Source organism: Micromys minutus (assembly GCF_963924665.1).
Source record: "Micromys minutus genome assembly, chromosome: 6".
Taxonomy (NCBI): domain Eukaryota; kingdom Metazoa; phylum Chordata; class Mammalia; order Rodentia; family Muridae; genus Micromys; species Micromys minutus.
This window is the reverse complement of record NC_137975.1, coordinates 38,348,543-38,368,684: the sequence shown is the minus strand read 5'-3', so window position 1 is coordinate 38,368,684 and position 20,142 is coordinate 38,348,543. Positions and strand designations below refer to the sequence as shown.

At 35.5% G+C, this 20,142-nt stretch overlaps 1 pseudogene across 1 annotated transcript; it reads left to right on the top strand.

The window, feature by feature from the left end:
- Window positions 1-5,285: 5,285 nt before the first annotated feature.
- Window positions 5,286-5,634, top strand: LOC308422117 (nucleoside diphosphate kinase, mitochondrial-like; annotated as a pseudogene). The gene has a single exon. The product of its transcript is annotated as a nucleoside diphosphate kinase, mitochondrial-like (transcript).
- The last annotated feature ends 14,508 nt before the right edge of the window (window positions 5,635-20,142 follow it).

The following is a 20,142-nucleotide window of genomic DNA, read 5'->3' as shown; positions in this document are numbered from 1 at the left end:
GTCACATTCTGTTCATTTGTCTCACACATTCTTAGAATGGAAGTCTATGTTTGGTTGCTTATTATTTCTTATATTTGCATAAGAATGCAACATTCAGTTTGCTACCATAAGCTTGATGGTCTTACCTTTTACATGTTTATCATAAGACAGTGAATGATTTTTTTTTTTTTTTTGACATTTCATTCTAACACTGATTCTTTCTATTTAATGAAGCATGGAGTATGAAGAAAAATGCCTATTTGTATGTATAAAAGATTTGCTGCCATGGCCATGACATAGTAAGAGGATGAGCAAACAAGCTAACATTTGCAAATAAACTCATACTGGTTATCACTGATACTTTTAAGAAAATGTGCCTTTGAACATCTATCACAGAGAAGCAAAAACATAAGACTGATTGACTGCAGCTCCACAGACTTCCCCTGCTGCTTTTCTTTCTAGAGTCTGCCCTACATCTCTTCCAGAAACATCTGGTTGTATTTATTCTTTAGTTTGTTTGTTTTAAATTCTTTCCAAAGCACCCATGACCTTTATATATGTGTTTCAATATTTTCACACACACACACACACACACACACACACACACACACATCTTTTTTTAATTGGATAATTTATTTATTTACATTTAAAATGTTATCCACTTTCCTGATTTCCCCTCCACAAACCCCCATCCAATAAGACCTACCTCTTCTTATATGAGGTTGCTCATCCACCCATTCACCCACTCCCACCTCATCACCATGGCATTCCCCTACACTGGGTAAGCAAGCCTTCACAAGACCAAGGGCTTCTCCTCTCATTGATGTCAAAGAAGACCATCCTCTGCTACATATGCAGCTGGAGCCATGCAGGTGCTTTAGTGCCTGGGAGCTCTGGGAGAGTTTGGTAGGTTGATATTGTTGTTCTGTATCTGCCATGCTCTGACAGAGCCTCTCAGGAGACAGTTATAGCTGACTATTCTCAGCTAGCACTTCTTGGCATCTGCAATAGTGTCTGGGTTTGGTCTGTATATTTGTCCTTCAACTTTGAAAATGTTGTTTCTATTTTATGTACTAAATGCTTCAGGTTAATGGTGGTCATTATAGGTAGTGGTTTATAGGTATGACAGCTGTATTTGAAGTGTGTCATAAATAATATAATATAATAGGGACTTAGGTTCTAGGTCTGGAAGGCAAACAAAGGCAATGGCATTATCCTATACTGTTTAGAGAGCTGGTAATGTTTCTCTCATCAACTATGTGACAGGAGATTTTTCAACCATGGTACTGGGATTATGGGAAATTGTTAGAGAGCATACAGGTCCTAGCATTATTATTACCAAAAATAGTATACCTTAATTTTACTGTATTGTATTATTAGTTGTTTATTTCATGACAGGGTTTCTCTGTGTAATACACATACCTGTCCCGACAATGCCATCCACCAAGAAGTGCTTGCTGACAGGAACCTGTATGGATGTCTCCTGAGAGGTTCTGCCAGAGCTATATTGATACAGATGAAGATGCTTGCAGCTAACCATTGGACTGAGCATGAGGACCACAATGGAGGAGCTAAAGAAGACTAAAGAGCTGTCAGATTTTTATTAACAGTGCATGAGAAATTCTCTCTACAAGGTCTTTCAAACAATGTGTTTCTAAGTTTATTACATTTTGTAACCTCTTCACTAATTCCATGCTTTTGAGTGACACAAGGTCTTTCCATAACTGCTTCAAGATCTATCTGGCTTGTTCTTATTCATGCTTATAGATCAAAGTTGCTAATTTTTCACTAAGTTGCTCATTCTTCACATTGACCCAAATAGTCATTTTTAACAAATTACCATATTTTATTAATATACATATTATTGTAGTTTTTTGGAAGTGGTCCTCTATTATCTCAGTATTATGGAATCTAATTCTTTAATTAACAAAATTAGAGAAGAAATTAATGAAATAAAAACAAAACACAGAATCAAATTAGCATTGTTTGAGAAGATAAATAAGATTGACAGTTTCTTGGCTTAATAGCTGAAACAAAAATGAATAGGGAAACAGTGAAGCAGACACACCAAAGAGAGTCCGAATAGCATAAGGAACCTCTTCTCTATTATGTTGAAAATCTAAAAGTAATGATTCAATTTCTTGATTCATTCAAACAACCAGAGCTAAACCAAGAAAAGATCATCAATCTAAACAGACTCATGATTGATGAGGGGATTGAAACAGTAACAAAAATCTTGCTAAATAAAGAGAACAGAACCATATGGACTCACAGCATAATTCTACCAGACTTCAAAGAAGATCTATAGTATATCATCCTTAAAGTATTCAAAGCACTAAAAGAATCACTTCAAAACTACCATGAAGCCAGTATTTATCTTATAATAAAATAAGTAAAAACGAAAGAAAAAAATAAATCTAGGCAACAATACCCGAAAAATGTATAATTAATAGTTTTGAATAAAATGCTTTCTATCCTCTGAGGGATTTTAAATAAAAAAATACGGTTATCCTTAGCAGTAAAGAAACTTTGACTATTAGGTATCTTAATCTTTCCAACACAACATTCATTCACTGTGTTGAAAAAAAAAATCTATCCAAAACAATAACTACATCACAAATCTACATCCCCCTTAAGTAAAAAATCTTTAAGTAAAAAATGCAAGAAATATGGCTGTAATGCAAGAAAAATAATTGTACTGACTGGAATTTTAATGTACCACTGCTTTTAATAAGATTTAAACAAATAAATAAGGTATGAATCTAATTAAAAATCTGAAAGAGATTTAACATTACAGATGAGGAGTTCACAAAGGGTTTAGGAATGGGAAAATAAGAACTATTGGAAATTAAATGCACAATAAATAAAAAATAGCACTTATATACATATTCAAATAGATCCACTAGAAGAAAGAAAATTAGTGATGGAAAAATCATTGAGTAATTATATTTAGGTATCAATATGGAAAGCAATATTACTATAGCTGTGAGGAAGTCTCTGAACTGATTGAAAGAGCAAATCTGCAACTTCATTAAGTAGAAGTATAAATTCAATGCAAAAGTAAAATAATTTTTCAATGAAATTTTAGCTGATATTTGTACCCAAACAATGAACAGAAGCTGCTGACTCCCGTGGTGGAATTAGGGAAACATAGGAAGAAGCTGAGAAGAAAGCCAAACATATAAAATGACCAGCCTTCAAAGCTAATCTGGACCCACAAGATCTCTCAGACCCTGAGCCACGTAACCGGCAACATTTACCAGCTGATATGAGGATCTGAATATATATAGTAGAGAATTACTGCGTCTGGGCTCAATTAGAGAAGATGCACCTAACCCTCAAGAGACTAGAAGCCATAGGGATTTCAGTGCTGTGGTGGGGGTGGGGAGACATCGTCATGGTGGTCAGCAGGGGAAGGGAGGAGGTGTGGGATGTAGAACAGAGCATGGACCAGAAGGGAAATAATGTCTGGACTGAAAAAAAATAAAATTAAAAAAAAGAAAAACATATCTTGAAAAAGATATGCATACCACACATAAGGAAAATACATTTGATCAGAAAATAATCTCTACACATCATGTCATAGTTAAAATGATAAGAATATTAAAAGCTACAAGGGAAAAGGGCGAAGTAACATACAAGTTACACCTATCAGAATTACACCAGACATCTCTCCTGAGACTATGAAAGCCAGAAGAACCTGATAAGAGGTCATGCAGAGTCTAAGAGAACACAAATGCCAGCCATGCCAGCCCAGGAAAAAGACATGGTTAATAAGACAAATTGGAAGCCTCTAGACTGGGAAAAAGTCTTTACTAAGATCACATTGGATAGAAGGCTAATATCCAAAATATAAAGTTATTCAAGAAGGTAACCACCAAAAATAAAACTAAGAACCCAATCAAAAAATGTGGTATAGAATTAAACTGAGAATTTAAAACAAAGGAATCTCAAAGGGCTGAGAAGCACCTAAAGAAATGTTCAAAGTCCCTGGTGATCAGAGAAATGCAAGTCAAAACAACCTTGAGATTCCATCTTACACCAATCAGAATGGCTAATACCAACACCTCAGGAGACAGCACATGTTGGCAAAGATACGAAGAAAAAGGAACGCTCCACCAATGCTGGTGGGAATGCAAACTGGTACAACCACTCTGGACATCAGTTTGGAAGTTCCTCAGAAAATCAAAAAACAGATCTACTTGAAAACTCAGCAACACGACTCTTGGGAATATAGACAAAATATGTTCTACTGTACCACAGGGGCAATTGTTTCACTATATTCATAGTGGCCTTAGTTGTTGTAAAACAACCCAGGTGTCCCACAACAGAAGAATGAATACTGAAAATGTGGTTCACTTACATAATGGAATACTACTCAGCTATTAAGAATGAGGAACTCTTGAGTTTTACAGGCAAATGGATGGAACTAGAAAATATCCCGAGTGAGGTAATTTAGATTCCAAAGGACATGCACTGTATATACTCACTAACAAGTACATATTAGCCAAAAAATAAAAATGAAAAAAAAAAGTGTAGAATATCCAAGATACAGTCCACAAAATCAAAAAGGTGAAGAAGCTGAAAGGCTCAAGTGAGCACACCTTTGTCCTACCTGTGTAGGAGAAAAAAGCAACCACAAAGGGGGAGAGAGGGAAGGACCTGTAAGAAAAGGGAAACTGAGTGGGGGGAGGGGCTCAAAGGGAAGGTCTCTACATGAAATGCCCTAAGTGGAAGAAAGAACTTGTAGAGCCCATCTCCAGCCGAAAGACAGGGCATCAAGTGAGGTATGGGGTTGCTCTTCCACAGTCAAACGTCTGACCTGTAATCACTCGTGTCTGATGGAACTGCATGGATAGAAATGAAGAAGGGCCTGAGGAAAAGAAGGTCCAGCAACTGGGACAAAGTGGGAGCCATCTCAAGGGTAGGCCCCAAGTCCTTTTACTGAGGTTGTGGTGTGCTCACAGAAGGTGGCCATTATCAATGGATAAATGGCAAAAATATTAGTGTCTGTGCTGCATCTAGAAAACATATCATAGCCTTAGAAATAAGTGTCTGTTATGTAGCAAAGTAGATGGATCCGAAGTTTATAATCAGAAAAATGTGGCTGCCTGTTCGGGCGCGCCGCGCTGCGGGTGCTGTTGTGCTGGCCACGCTTTCAGTGCCTGCTGGTGTGCTCCAGTTCCGGAGGGCCCCCCTGGCCCCAAGAGCGAACCCTGGTTGCTGTGAAGCCAGATGGGGTACAGTGGAGACTAGTAGGAACTGTGATTCAGCTCTTTGAGAGGCGGGGCTTCAAGCTGGTGGGGATGAAGATGTTGCAGGCACCAGAGAACATCCTTGCTGAGCATTACCGAGACCTACAGAAGAAGCCATTCTACCCAACCCTTATCAGCTACATGAGCTCCGGGCCTGTGGTGGCCATGGTCTGGGAAGGCCACAATGTGGTCCACATCTCAAGGGCCATGATAAGACATACCGACTCAACAGAGGCAGCCCCTGGTACAATCAGGGGTGACTTCAGTGTTCACATCAGCAGGAATGTCATCCATCCATTCTGTGGACGGAGCCCAGAGGGAGATCGAGCTATGGTTTCAGAGTAACGAACTGTTGAACTGGGCAGACGGTGGTCACCACAGCAGCTGCTACCCTGCCTGAGGGTTTGCCGTGCCTTCTGCACTTCAGGACCTACCCATGACCAACTACCTCTGTCAACAAGAGCTCAAGCCCACATGGTTCCCATCTCCCCAAACCACTCCCTGCTCCCCCTCTGTCCAAGTCCAGCCCAGGGTAGTCTAAGCCTCAACTTTATGTGCCTTTTTGTATCCTAAGCCAGCACAATATTGAATCAGATCCTTGTGTACAAAGGTGTCAGGTAACCTTTGGGGAACTGTAAAAGGTGACTTTGCCTGCCTCAAAGGAGAGACATTAAAATTTTATGCTTAAAATGGAAATGGTCCGGCTGGAGAGATAGCTCAGTGGTTAAGAGCACTGGCTGCTCTTTCAGAGGTCCTGAGTTCAATTTCCAGCAACCACATGGTGGCTCACAACCATCTGTAATGGAATCTAATGCCCTCCTCTGGTTTGTCTGAAGATAGCTACAGTGTACTCACATACAAAAAATAAATAAATCTTTTTTTAAAAAAATGGGAAAAAAAGAAAAATGTGACATAAAAGACAGAAATATTACATTTTATTTCATGTGTGACATATAGATTAAAATATGAAAGAAGACACAGAAACATATTAGAAAAGGAAGGACACAATAAAAGGATGATAAAATGGATATACAATAAGAAAATCTAATAAACAACTGCATGGGATCAAAGGATTTTATTCATTTTTACTAAAATATCTGAGGTAATAAATCATTTTAAATTGTTGTCATTAATCTACTTTATGTCCACTATGTGCATGTTTGGTAGATCAGCACATACTGTAACACTTAAAATTAGATCTTAGTACTTTTGAGCTACTCTATACATATTAGAAACCAGACCCATGTACTCTGCACTAAAAGCAAGTGCTTTGACTCTCTGACCTATCCCCACAGCATTGTGAATACACTGTTTTATATAAATAAAACATGCATTAAAAAGACACACATTTTAATATATAAATCTTGGAAATTATTACAACACTTGAAAATTATTTCATTTAAGAGATTTGAATCCACAAGTTACTTTAGGGATTTTGTTCACTCTTAACAATAAAATTGAAAACTTATGTAGCTTAATGATAACATAAAGGTAATCAGTTTTTTTTTTTTGAATCATTGCATTTTGAGTAAAACTATTCACAATGAAGCAGCATACACACACACACACACACACACACACACACACACACACACACACACATATACATATACATGATTGTCTAATCAGTAATATATGTGTACAAACCTATTGCCTCTTTAATATCAAATGTTCAGAATAAAACAAACATGAATGTCAATTCTTCACATTTTTGACACTGTATCTGAAAACATAGCCAAAACACTCTAAAAATTACTAATAAGCACAAATATACACTTCTATCCTTTTTCATGTGATCTGTTACACATCAGAAAATAAAGAAGCAAAACAGTAGTTTTGGAGCTATTAAATAAAATGAGTAAATTTTAAGGTTATAACCCCATTAATTGGTTTCCTTTTTATTGTAAACAGTAAAATAGACCATAAAACAATTTTTTTAAAGTCCTCTTTATAGTATACACAATGATGAAATCTACAGGTATAGCATTACCTAATGGCAAATGACTGCTGCACTGAAACATGTATATTAGTGAAACAAACCAAGCACAGAGACAAATGATAATATTGATTATGTATCATATAATAAGTAACAATAATTAACCATGAAGGCTGTCTGAAAAGATTTACAAATGTTTAAAATTTAATTTCCATATTATAAATAAATAACACACACACACACACGTGTGTGTGTGTGTGTGTGTGTGTTAGTGTATGATCATAATAGGCAAATTAATATTGAAAAATAGGAACAAAGCTATTGTTATATCTCAGGATGCAATATATGCTGCAGATCTATTATGATTAAAACATTAAAGAACAGAACAGGAAGTTCAAAGCGAAGTCATCTGATGATTTGGGTACTTAGTGTATTCAGGATTAAATATGTGAGGAAGATAATCTTTTTGATGAATAAAATTACATAAATTGAATATTTACATGGAGAAGAATTGACCTTAAAAATTCAATGTAAGATAACTAAATACATGTTGACTACTTGAATGCATGACTTAGAGTGTTAAAGTATGTAACCAAAGCAAGCTTAATGGTTGAGCATTTGGCAAAGTTCTGTGGAAAGGATAACTTCAAAACCAATGAAGTTAAGGACAAAATGAATGATCTGTATCACTTTAAATTACCAGGCTCTTCTGCAAAGCACATAATCAACAGGAAGAAGAAATGTGTACTTTGTGGCAGAGTGGCAGAGAGTATCTCTGCAGCTGTATGTGATAAAGATTAGTAATACAAAGTTATAACAAAAGTTCACACACTCTGAAGTTGATAAACCACAATTTAAGATATAAAAGCTCAAAGAAATTTCCCTAACACACATATTAATACAACAACTAAATATCATTAATTTTCAAGAAAATGCAAATTAAAAATTTAATGCAATATCACCTTGTTCCTATAAAGTCACAAGCATAAAAATGACCAAGTTTTTATGCTTTGTTGAGGATGAAATGGAAGAAGAACCTTCTATGCTCCCAGGGAGAAAATCTAATGATATGGGGAACATAGCAGGCAATGTGGACTGTGTTCCCCCATTTGTGATGAAAACATCATGATGCCCTCCTGGGTATGATCTAAAGAAAATGAAATCAACATCTTAGAAAGATGTCTGTCTTTCCAGTTCAGTACAGCATTATTTTCAGTTGCCAGGATTTAGAATGTGTCTAAGAATCACAGAGGTGTATAAAGCATATGCTGTTGACCAAATAAGAGAATCCCATTCAGACTCATACAAGGAGGAAATTCCCTGGTATGGTACAGCAAGGAGAACATGGAGAACAATACACAGGAAGAGTTAAATGAGACTCAGACAAATCATAGTTATCTGTCTTGTATGTGGACTGAACATTATCTAGTCTCAGAAGTGAACAGTAGTAGAACCAGAATCAAGGGGAACAAGAAATTTTGGTCAAGCGATACATGGATTTCACTATAAAGACAAATAAAATCAGAACATCAATGTATAGCAATGTAACTGTAATTAACAACATTGAGCTGCATTTGATATTGTAAGACACGTCTCCAGAACCATAAAAAGAACAATAAAGTGGCGTAATAACGATGTGAAGTGACAAGCTGTCAATTACCTTGATTGCGGTGATTATTTCACAGCCATATAAGAAATTCAAATTGTACACTCTAGTTCCCAATTCTAACTTCATAAAGCTATAAAAAGACAAGAATAACATCTACGAGAGTACAGTAGGCAACCGAGTCCTAGAGATTACAATATTCCTGATCCAATCTGGTTCTAAACCAAATGGTAAGCTCAGTACCTAGATTAATATATGCCTTTAAACTTCTATTTCCAAGTGATTCGAAAAGCTGTGGTTTTGCCCTGGAAAGAGTGGTTCAGCCCTCTTGTTATAGTGATTTTCTTTCCTTCTTAAGTACAAACATGCATACCTAATATGCAGGGTGGTCCACTTTTCATCATTCACGAGTACTGGGCATGGGTCATATGAGGTGGCTGCTCAACTGAGCACATAACCCTAAATTTCTAAAACAATTAACACAGAATTTTGACTACATCTGAATTTTGCCTGTTCTAAGTTGAATTTGTAAACTTAACCCAGTTTTTACTCTGCACGTGCCTTAAGCAAAACATACATCACTGTCATCAGTGACAATCTCATGCAAATACACAATAATAGTTTCTCCAGAATGTAAAAATTTTTGTGTTTATCCTAGGCAGCATATCTAGACCAAGATTGTAATCTATATCTCACGAGGAAAAACACACACACACACACACACACACACACACACACACACATATATATATATGAATATGTTTGTGTATATATGCATATAGATATATGAATTTATGTACATATGATATATAGAGGACCTGACAGAGACACATATGAGGCCTGTGTTTGTTGCTTCATTCTCTATAAGCTCATATGCATCTTGTTTAGTTGATTTAGAAGCACTTGTACTCTTGGTATCTTCTATCCTCTTACAAGTTTTCTGTGTCTTCTTCCATGGGATTCCTTGAGGTCTAGGGAAAAAATGTGATGATGACCTCCAATTTATATGTTCTCACCATGTAACATCTGGCTGTGGGTATCTCCATCTGTTCCCATGACTGCACACAACACTGGTATTTGAGTAAGGCAGACTGTAGTTAGGTTAATTTATCAAGTTCTTTTGTTACAAAGTTGCGATTGTTTTACCCCAATTTTTTCTGCTATCTATTCTCTGGCTCTTGGTTATCTTAAGTAGTGTTGGTTTTGTGTGTGTGTGTGTGTGTGTGTGTGTGTGTGTGTGTGTGTGTGTGTGTGTATAGGTGTGTACTGGACCTTGTAGTGGACATTGGTTGGCAACACACATGTATTAAAATCTGTGTCACCATTTAACTGTCATATTTTTTTGTAAGAGAACAGATTCTAAATCAAAGGTTCTGTGGCTGCATTTGTGCCCAAAGTTTTCTATCTATCCTTTTGCACCAAAGAGACTAGTATTTAGGCATGAGGACTTTCTGGACTTCAAAGTGCTCAATGAATTGTGTTGATCTTGTCCTCCTCTATGCAGAAGTTATCTTTGCATACAGGATGGATTATTTTATAATTTCTATGCAAAGCCTCTTGGCCTACAACTTAACTAAATGTATAAGGCATATCCAGTTGAGGCTCTGTCTCCCCCATTTTGAAGAGTCTTCTTTAAATCACATTGGCAGTTTCCAGAAAGTTTCAATACTACCACAAAATCTTCCCTAATCACAACTCTCTCTCCCCCACTCTTCTTCTACCCCATCATTGGTCCCACCTAATTTCCTTGCTTGGATTTCCTGCTGCCTACATTACATATGCCAAATCTTCTGTATAATCTCCCTTACATGGAGATACCTGCCTGATTTCTTTACCTAACCTTTGTAGGTTTACATATAGTGGCATGGCTATCATTTACGTAACATCTAAATCCCCTTATAAGTGAATATGCATGTAATTTATCTTTCTGTGTCTGTGTAACTTCACTAAGAATGGTAATGTCTAGTTCCATATATTTTCCTGAAAGTTTCATGATGTGATTTTTGATAAACACCTGAGCAATATACATTGTGTATATGTACCACATTGTTTTTTTATTATTTTAATCAATTCTTCTGATAAGGGACATCGAGTTTGTTTTCAGCTTCTAGCTATTCTGAGTAAAGCTGCAAGGAACATGGTTAGCAAGTATCTTTGTAGTAGGATAGACCACACTTTGGTATATGGGTAGGAATATTATGGGTTTTCAAGTAGATCAATTCTCAACTTTCTGAACAACCACCATATTGATGTCAATTCTGGCTGTATAAATTTCCATTTCCACCAAGAATGAAGTAGTAATCTCATTTTCAACCACTACAGCATGAAGTCAATAACTTGTGACAGGTATAAGACATGATTTCAAAGCAGATTTGGTTTATATTTTCCTAATGGATAGAGAATTCCTAAAATTTCTTTAAGTGTTTCTCCGCCACTTGAGATTCCTCTATTGAGAATTCTCTTTAGATGCATTACTCTTTCTTTTTAAATTTGTTTATTTCATTTTGTTTATATATAATTTCTTGAGTTCTTTATGTATTTTGGATATTAGTCCTCTATCAGATGTTAAGTAGGTAAAAAAAAGAATCTCATTCTGTAGGGTTCCACTTTGTTCAACTGATAATGTACTTTGTCTTACAAAAGCCATTGGGATTCATGAGGTCCCATTTATTTATGTTGATACTTAGTTCCTGTGCCAATAGTGTTCTTTTAAAAAAATGTTGTTGTCTGATGTGCCAGTTCATTCAAGGTTTTTCTACAAGGCTATTCTCCTTATCAGGTTTAGTGTATATGGTTTTATTTTGATATTTTTGATACAATCAAATATGACATCTTTGTAGGATGGTAGATCCACCTCTCTTTAGATGCTAATATATACTCCATTGGGTACATATACCACAATTTTTGTATCTATTCATCTACTGAAAGATATCTGAGTTTCCTTCCAGTTTCTGGCTATTAGAAATAGGGCTGCTATGAACATTGTGGTACATGTGTCTTTGTTGTATGTTGGAGCTTCTTTGGCGTATATGCCCAGAAGTGGAATAACCGGGTCTTCAGGTAGTACTATGTACAATTTACTGAGGAATCGCCAGACTGATTTCCAGAGTGGTTATACCAGTTTACAACCCCACCAACAGTGGAGAAGTGTTCCTCTCTCTCCGCATCCTCTCCAGCATCTGCTGTAATCTTAATTTTTGATCCTTAAATTTATGTCTGTATCCTCAGTTCAATTCCAATATCTGTGTTTATGGTATTAGCATTCATGTGTTATTTACATTTGACTTGAGAATTGAGAATTATGAACATATAATTGTTGTTTCTAGGTCTATAAACATTGGGTTGGAATTATGGTGGCGTTTGTATTTAATCTTTAGCTTGCTTTTGGTAGGAATTAGTAAGAAATTATGATAATATATTTTTGTTTTAAACTCAGGAGTGGGATATGTGTCTCCAAATTTTCCAAAGCAGCAAAAATATGATTTGCCTTGTGAACAAAATCATGTTGTGATTTTTCCTGCTGCAGCTGGTTTCTGTGATTGTGTGACATTTGGAATTCTATGGACCTTTTAGAGTGTACATTAATGCTATGGCTTCAGGGGCATGTTGCATTGTTGGTTGCTGGTGATCATGGTTTTGTTAAGTAGTTGTGTGCAGAGGAGAAACAACAAAGAAAAAGTATATATCCTGATTGTAAAATCAAACTTGCCACAAGAAACGTGATGTCTCTAATCAGCAGATAGTAGTCTCATAATGTCATTACCCCCTTTTCACCCCTGACTTCATTCAAGGATGATGCTTTCATCCCATCCTCTCTATTCTTTTTTGTGTGTTATCTAGTTATGGGGTTAAAAAAGTGGCAGAAAAAGATTGGAAAAAAGGAAGATCCTCAAGGTATCAAAAGTCAGCTATGGTAGGATAGCCAATTTTTCTGTTAAAATTTCTATTCATGAGCATGGAAAATCTTTCTCTCTTCTGATATCTTTTTTTAATTTGTGTCTTCAACAGCTTGAGGTGTTTATTATACAAACATTTCACCCATTTGGCTGGAGATTCTCTAAGATATTTTATAATATGTGAGACTACTGCATTTCCCTGTTTTCTCTGTCAGTCTGTGGTATGTCATTTGTACATATTACGGCTCCTTTTGTTGTTGCTACTATTGTTTTTGTTTTCTTTTGTTAGTTAATAATACATGGTGAAGGTGTTAAGAGCTGCAGGAGCTCACTGTTAGAACTTAATGGTCACTTACATATTATCCTATCATGTGCAAGGAAGAATACTTTGACTTTTTTATTTCCAATTTGTATCACTGTTCTCTCCATCAGTTATTTGATTACTTTAGCTAAAACTTCAAACACTATATTTAATAGTTATGAAGAAAGTGCACATACTTTCCTGTTTTAATTTTAATATAGGCTTGCTTTTGTTTCTCTCCATTTACTTTGATGTTGGCTATAGGCTTACTGTAAATTGTCTTTATTATGTTTAGGTATGACACTAATCTCTTCATTAAAGTGGTATTAAATTTTAACAAAGTTCTTTTTTCTGCCTAATGAAATGCTTATGTGGTTCTTGCATTGACAAAGTTTCATATATTGAACCATCTCTCAATCTCTGCAATGAAACCTACTTGCTCCTTGTAGAGGGTATTTTTTTTTATGTGTTCTTGTTTGCAAGCACTTAACTGAGTGTTTTGCATCTATGGCCATGACAGAAGTTGGTCTATATTCTTTTCTCTGCCAATTGTTTATGTCATACTTAAAGTAGGAATTTTAAATGTAGCAATACATGTTCTTGAAAATATAATTTCACAGCATGTCAGTCAATAGATATTAGCTAACTCTTCTCAAAAAAAGAGAGAAAAGAGGTCTTCTGCACTTCAAAATCTGTCCTCATATTCAGATTTGTCATTCATTGTCAAATTTACAGAAAATAAAAATACCTTGCTACCGGGAGGATCAAATAATGAACCAACAAGTGACATAACAGTGGCATTTAATAGCTACATGCATCATGTGGTCAGGAAGTTGATAAATGATTTTTATATGAATTGTTTTAATCTTTGTCATTATCCTTTAGCGAAGGGATTATTATTAATTCTTAATAGAAGAATCACAAAGGCTTAGAGACAGTGAGTAATTTCTCTCAAGATCTGCAGATTTGGTAAATATTATGTGTGGAATCATATTTATCATTAACATCAACAAATGAGAACCGTGCATAACAAGTAATTGATAAAGAATTGGCACTAGTATCTTTCAGGGGAAAATTTACTAATCATTTCTTCTATCAGTTGGCATTAAAAATGCCAGCTTACCCTTAAGGTAAAAAATAAAATTTGTTCAGGTAACAGAGTCTCAGCCTTCAGCTCAGGTTGTGTGCAGTGAGTGAGAATCTGTTTATCTGTTTCACACAATATAATGAACTTCTACACACTTTGCTAACGTCCCTGTTGTAAATAACATTTGTTTCTGTCAGAACTTTTATGAATGGTCATAGCATAGGCCAACTGTCTCCAAGTTGAATTCAGTTCCCTGGTTCTGGTCTATTAATCAAGTTAAAATATCTGCATTGCTATGAAGGAAATATCTCTGAGTTTATAGGTGACCAATTTCTACTTGTCCTCAGTAGCTCAGTGATAGAGAATGAACATTTATAGACCATCCCAAATTCAAAAGTCACATGAATGACAGTAGTGTCTTTATAAAAGACATAAAACTACTTCATTCCTGTTTACAGCCCAACACCACCTTTTTACTTTTCCCACCATTGCTGCTACTCCTACCTTACTGAGTTTTTGTCATATTTTATAAGACTTTTTGAAATATTATTTTTTATTGTTTTTCAATACTCTAAATAACCTATGCTATGGAACCTCTAGATCGAATGTTTTTAATGACAGATAATCTTTCCAAAATTTTCAACAGTGGAGTATTATTTCACCATCGCCTCACACCTGCCCATATGTAGATCTATTTATGTCATTTCTGCTCATGGCTTCTTTTTTCAACGACAGCTATAGATGCAATAATGAAGTTATGTATTTTTGTGTGTTAGTTTCTACTTGTTTTATGCTCCTGAATGTGTTATATAGAATCTTGGCAGTGTGATGCAGAGAAATCACACAGATGCAAGTACCTTCTTGGAATTTCTATCGAACCAATTACACCACATAGGTTTTTCAAAACAAAGAGAGTTAGAAACCAGTGACAATCTCGGAATTCCCAAGAAACCATTCACAGAATTTATGTAGCTCAAAGAAAAGGAGGGCCAGAAAGTGGATGCTTCAGTCTTTCTTATAAGGAAGAATAAAACATTCCTGGGAGTAAATAGACAAATAAAAGAGCAGGGGTTGGAGAAAAGATCATTCAGAGAATGTCCAACCTGGGAATACACACCACATGAACTCAATAAACCCAAGCACTATTGCTGATGCCAAGTAGTGCTTACTGGCAAGAACCTGATATGGACGTCTCCTCAGAGGCTCTGCCAGAGCCATACTAATACAGAGGAAGATACTTGCAGCTAACCATCAGACTGAACATGAGGACCCCAATGAAGGACCTAAAGAAAGGACTGAAGAAGCTGAAAGGGTCTGGAACCCCATGGGAAGAACAAAATTTTCAACTAAGCAAACCCACCACAGCTTCCAGGGACTAAAACACCAACCAATGAATTCCATGGAAAGACCCATGGTCTGAAGTACATATTCAGCAGAGGGTAGCATATTCTGTCATCAATGGGAGGAGAGGCCTTTGGTAAAGTGAAGGCTGGTTTTCCTAATGCAGGGGACAGCGGAGGTGCTGAAGTGGGAGAGGGAGGTTGGCGGATGGAGCACCTTCATGCAGGCAATGGAAGGGGGAGAGGGGTTGGTATTGTGAGAAAGGGATAACATCTGAAATGTAAATGTGGAGAACATCCAATAAATAAAAGGGTTTTAAAAAGTGACAATGGGAATATACTGGTGCAGGATAATGAGCCTATAGATATAGAAAACTTTACATCCTGTAGAAAAAAAAGTAAAAGATTGTCTCCTAAAGGAATTTTAAAGGTCTTGTAGAAACCTAGATTTGAGTTCAGTGATACTTGTAGTATAATTTGAATATGTCGAAGTATAAACTGATAGATCTCTGTTATTATAAGAAACTGTGTTTTTAGAAATTTTTTACAGAAGTCACAGAAAAGTAGAATACATAGATCCAAAAGAAAACACACACACACACACACACACACACACACACACACACACACACACACACAGTATTGCTTGTTTGGCTTTGTACAATCAGGATCATAGTTCCAAATCAAAGTTTAATTTATTCATTATTTTATACTTATCAAGTTATAAGCAAAAGAAAGTAAAAACAGTCTGTACAAAAGATAAATTTTATATTAGAATTGAAAATATACAGCTACATTATTAAAGCCTTGTTATTTTAGTAGATTTCACTTTCTTTCTCATAATATTCTGGGAAGATAGGAAGATGAAATTTCATTCTAAATCTAAAAAGTCCATAAAACACAGAAAAGCAGAATTATCCATTTTAAGGCTATGATATAAACCACAAGTTTTCTTCATTTACATGCAATATTTGATTACATTTTCTACAAATCATTTTTGCTGAAAATTACAAGAGTAGTTTGAATTTTGTGAGAATAAGTCTATTTAATGAGCATTTTACAATGTATATGAGCAAAATCTAACAACACAAGCCTAATATATAAACAGGTCATGAAAATATCTCCATATTGTACTGAAAAGTCTCACAGTTAGGTTTCAGTTGGAGCAAATACTTTTTAATTTCAACTTTATATAATGAGTAGCTATTGTAATAATCAAAATATTAAAAATATACAATATATTGGTGTGTGGTTATTTGAAAACTTTGTATCTTTACTTAGGCTGCTAAATCAAGAAGTTCAAAATTTTTGTCAGATTGATTTTCAATGCATACTAAAACATTAACAATTGCAAGCAAGAATTTTATATATATATCAGAAAATCAAGCCTGGATAATTTTTTTCTTTTGTGATGCATATTTTGATTTATAACTGTGCATGCATAATTTTACAATATTTAAAATTAAATAATCATGACATTGCCTGAAGTTTTCTAGCTTCATAACTATTACATTGTTAGAAAAATACAAAAAAATAGCATCAATAATATAGTACAATACAGAAATATAATGAAAAAATCTGAAAATTTTGATAACAAAATCATTTTAAAATAGTATATTTATGTAAGATCATTCAAAATTTATTAATTACACGACATTTGAATTAAGTCTATCTGCTAAAGTAAGTCGACTTTAAGTTCATGCATAAAGCAGTACAAAGACTAAAAATTAAAACACTATGTTTATATTAAAATGTTAATCAATAAATGATAGACATGTTCATTTAAATGATTAAAGTGTATATACAGTATGATACAAAGAGACAGATGTATTGATATATATTTGTTTAACTTGAATGTAAAAATTATAGAATGTTACTCTCTTTCTCTGTATATATATATATATATATATAATCATAATTGCAGCTTATTTCCTTATATACATGTTCTAGAAATAGAAAGCAGCATATAATATTTTAAATATAAGTAGATAAATTATTGTATGTACTTCGATCAAAATGTACCTAATCGCAATAAGCCTAGATCTTTCTCCTTTTCTTACCTTACCTTATGTTCTATGTCTTTTCTTGATGTTAAAATCAATTCCAATACATACTTGAATCTGTTACCTTCCACTGGAGTATAGGCAGTACACCAGGTGCCACATAGTTAAAGAAATCTTATCTTCCTTCTGAACATCAATCACTAACCAGTTTTTCTGGATTAGAGGTAGAACATTATGCACATTATTATTATATTTTTAATTATGATCTGTGACTGCATGAGTCTTGTGAATGATGTACACTACTGTGCATTGATATGTAAAATAGATATTTGTCTGAAAAATGGGTTTTTCTTTTTGTCTGCCATGACCTATGCCCTTTACAATCTCTTTATTTCCCATTGTGAAACACTCGCCAAGTCTTGAAAAAATGGTATGGGATAAAAATATTTTACATAGAGTGCTGTAGCCTATATTTCTTTGGACCTTGTTCAGAAATAATAGGTCTCCATATAATCACCATATGGTGCACAAAAACATTTGCTAGGGAGAGTTTATACCAATCTATGTATATAATGTTAAGTCCTTAGGAAACGTTATGAAATTTTGTCAATAAATAGAAAATGAATGTGCTAACTCACAGATGTTATGGTTATGAGAGCAAAGTAGATGAGAGACTATTACTAAAGAACTTTCAATAAATTTTATGGAAAATCCTCCACTGTTGGTGGGGTTGTAAACTCGTGCAACCACTCTGGAAATCAGTCTGGCAGATCCTCAGAAATTGGACATAGTGCCACCTGAGGACCCAGCTATACAACTCCTGGGTATACACCCAAAATTAGCTACAAGAACACATGCTCAACAATGTTCATAGCAACCTTATTCATAATAGACAGAACCTGGAAAGAACCCAGATGTCCCTACAGATGAATGGATTCAGAAATTGTGGTACACAGACACAACTATTAAAAACAACACATTCATGATATTCCTAGACATATGAATAGAACTTGAAGCAATCATCCTGAACGAGGTAACCCAGTCAAAAAAGAAAACTCATGGTATCCACTTATAAGTGGATACTAGACCCCTCCCCCAATAAAAAAGAGCTCGCAATACCCAAGAAACCATCCACAGAACTTAGAAAGCTCAAAAAGAAGGAAGAGCAGAATGTGGATACCTTACTCCTTCTTAGAAGGGAGAACAAAAAAGGGAAGAAATGCAAGCTCAAATAGAGGAGCAGGGGTTGAAAGTTGAAAGAAAGATCTAAAGAGACTGCCGCCTCACCTGAAGAACCACCACATATGCAGCCACCAAACCTAAGCACTATTGGACCAAGAAGTGTTTACTGGCAACAACGAGACATAGATGTCTCCTTAGAGGCTCTTTCATAATCATACAGATACAGATGTGGATGCTTGCAGCTAAACATTGACTTAATATGGGGACCCCAATGATAAAAAGTTAAAGAAAGGACTGAAATAGCTGAAATATTTGCACCCTCATGGGAAGGACAACATCATCATTACCTAAGGCAATAAGGTAGAGAGGGTATTTGGGAGAGGGAGCACATTCATGGAACCAAGTGGAGGTAGAGGAGGGAGGGGAGTGGGAGGAGGGTATAACATTTGAAATGTAAATACAGAGAATATGCAAAAAAATTTAAAATGATGTTTACAACACTTACAAACATGCACACATTAATTTCATAAAGCGCCAGGCTTTCATTTGTTGCAAATGATTTACAAAGTAGAATCCACCATCACTTTTTAGTTTTGTAAAAAGCATTAATATGACTGCTTTTATTAATCACACAATCTGAAAGCATTGTTTTATTTAATTAATTTACTTACTTTACTTTGCATTCTGAACTTGATCCATTGCCCTTCTCTTTAATCACATTTTCCACTTGCCCCTCCCCCTTTCCCAAATTCACTGCTTCTCTCTCTTCATAAAAGGGGAAACCTCTTCTGGATATAAACATCACTGTCTTATCAAGTTGCTGTTATACTGGCTTTATCTTCTATTATTGGGGTTAGACTCAGCCGCCCACGTAGGAGAAATCATACCAACAGCAGGCAACAGAGATCAGAGATAGCCTCGTCCCTACTGTTAAGATTCCTATATGAAGTATAAGCTACACAACTGTTAGATATGTGCTGAGGGCCTAAGTCAATTCCAAGCATGCTCTCTGGTTGGCAGTTCAGTCTCTGTGAGCCCCTTTGGGCTGCTGTTAGTCAATTGAGTTGATTTTCTTGTGCTTTCATTTACCTCCTTGACTCTAACAAATCTTTCTCCCCATCTTAGATTTCTCAAGCTCTTTTTTCTTTTTTTGGCTGTGGGTCTCTAAATATGATTCCACCTGTTGCTGGGTGAAGTCTCTCTGGTGATGGATATGCTAGGCTCATGTCTACAAGCACAGCTGAGTATCATTAACAATGTGATGTGCAGGTTTTCTCTCAATACATGGGTCTCAAGCTAGACTAGTGACTGCTTGTTCTATCCCTTAATTTCTGATCCATTACCGCCACCCCTTACATCTTATAGTCAGGAAAAATTGTAGGGTGAATGTTTTTTGCCTAGGCTGGTGAACCAAACTGTTCATTAAAAGTCCTGTGTGCTTGCATATTATGTCTGTTCATTGTGACTGCCTTACCTTACTCAGGATGATATTCTCTAGTTCCATCCACTTGATGCCAAGGAATTTTGTAAACAGAAATAATATGCAGTCACTGGAAA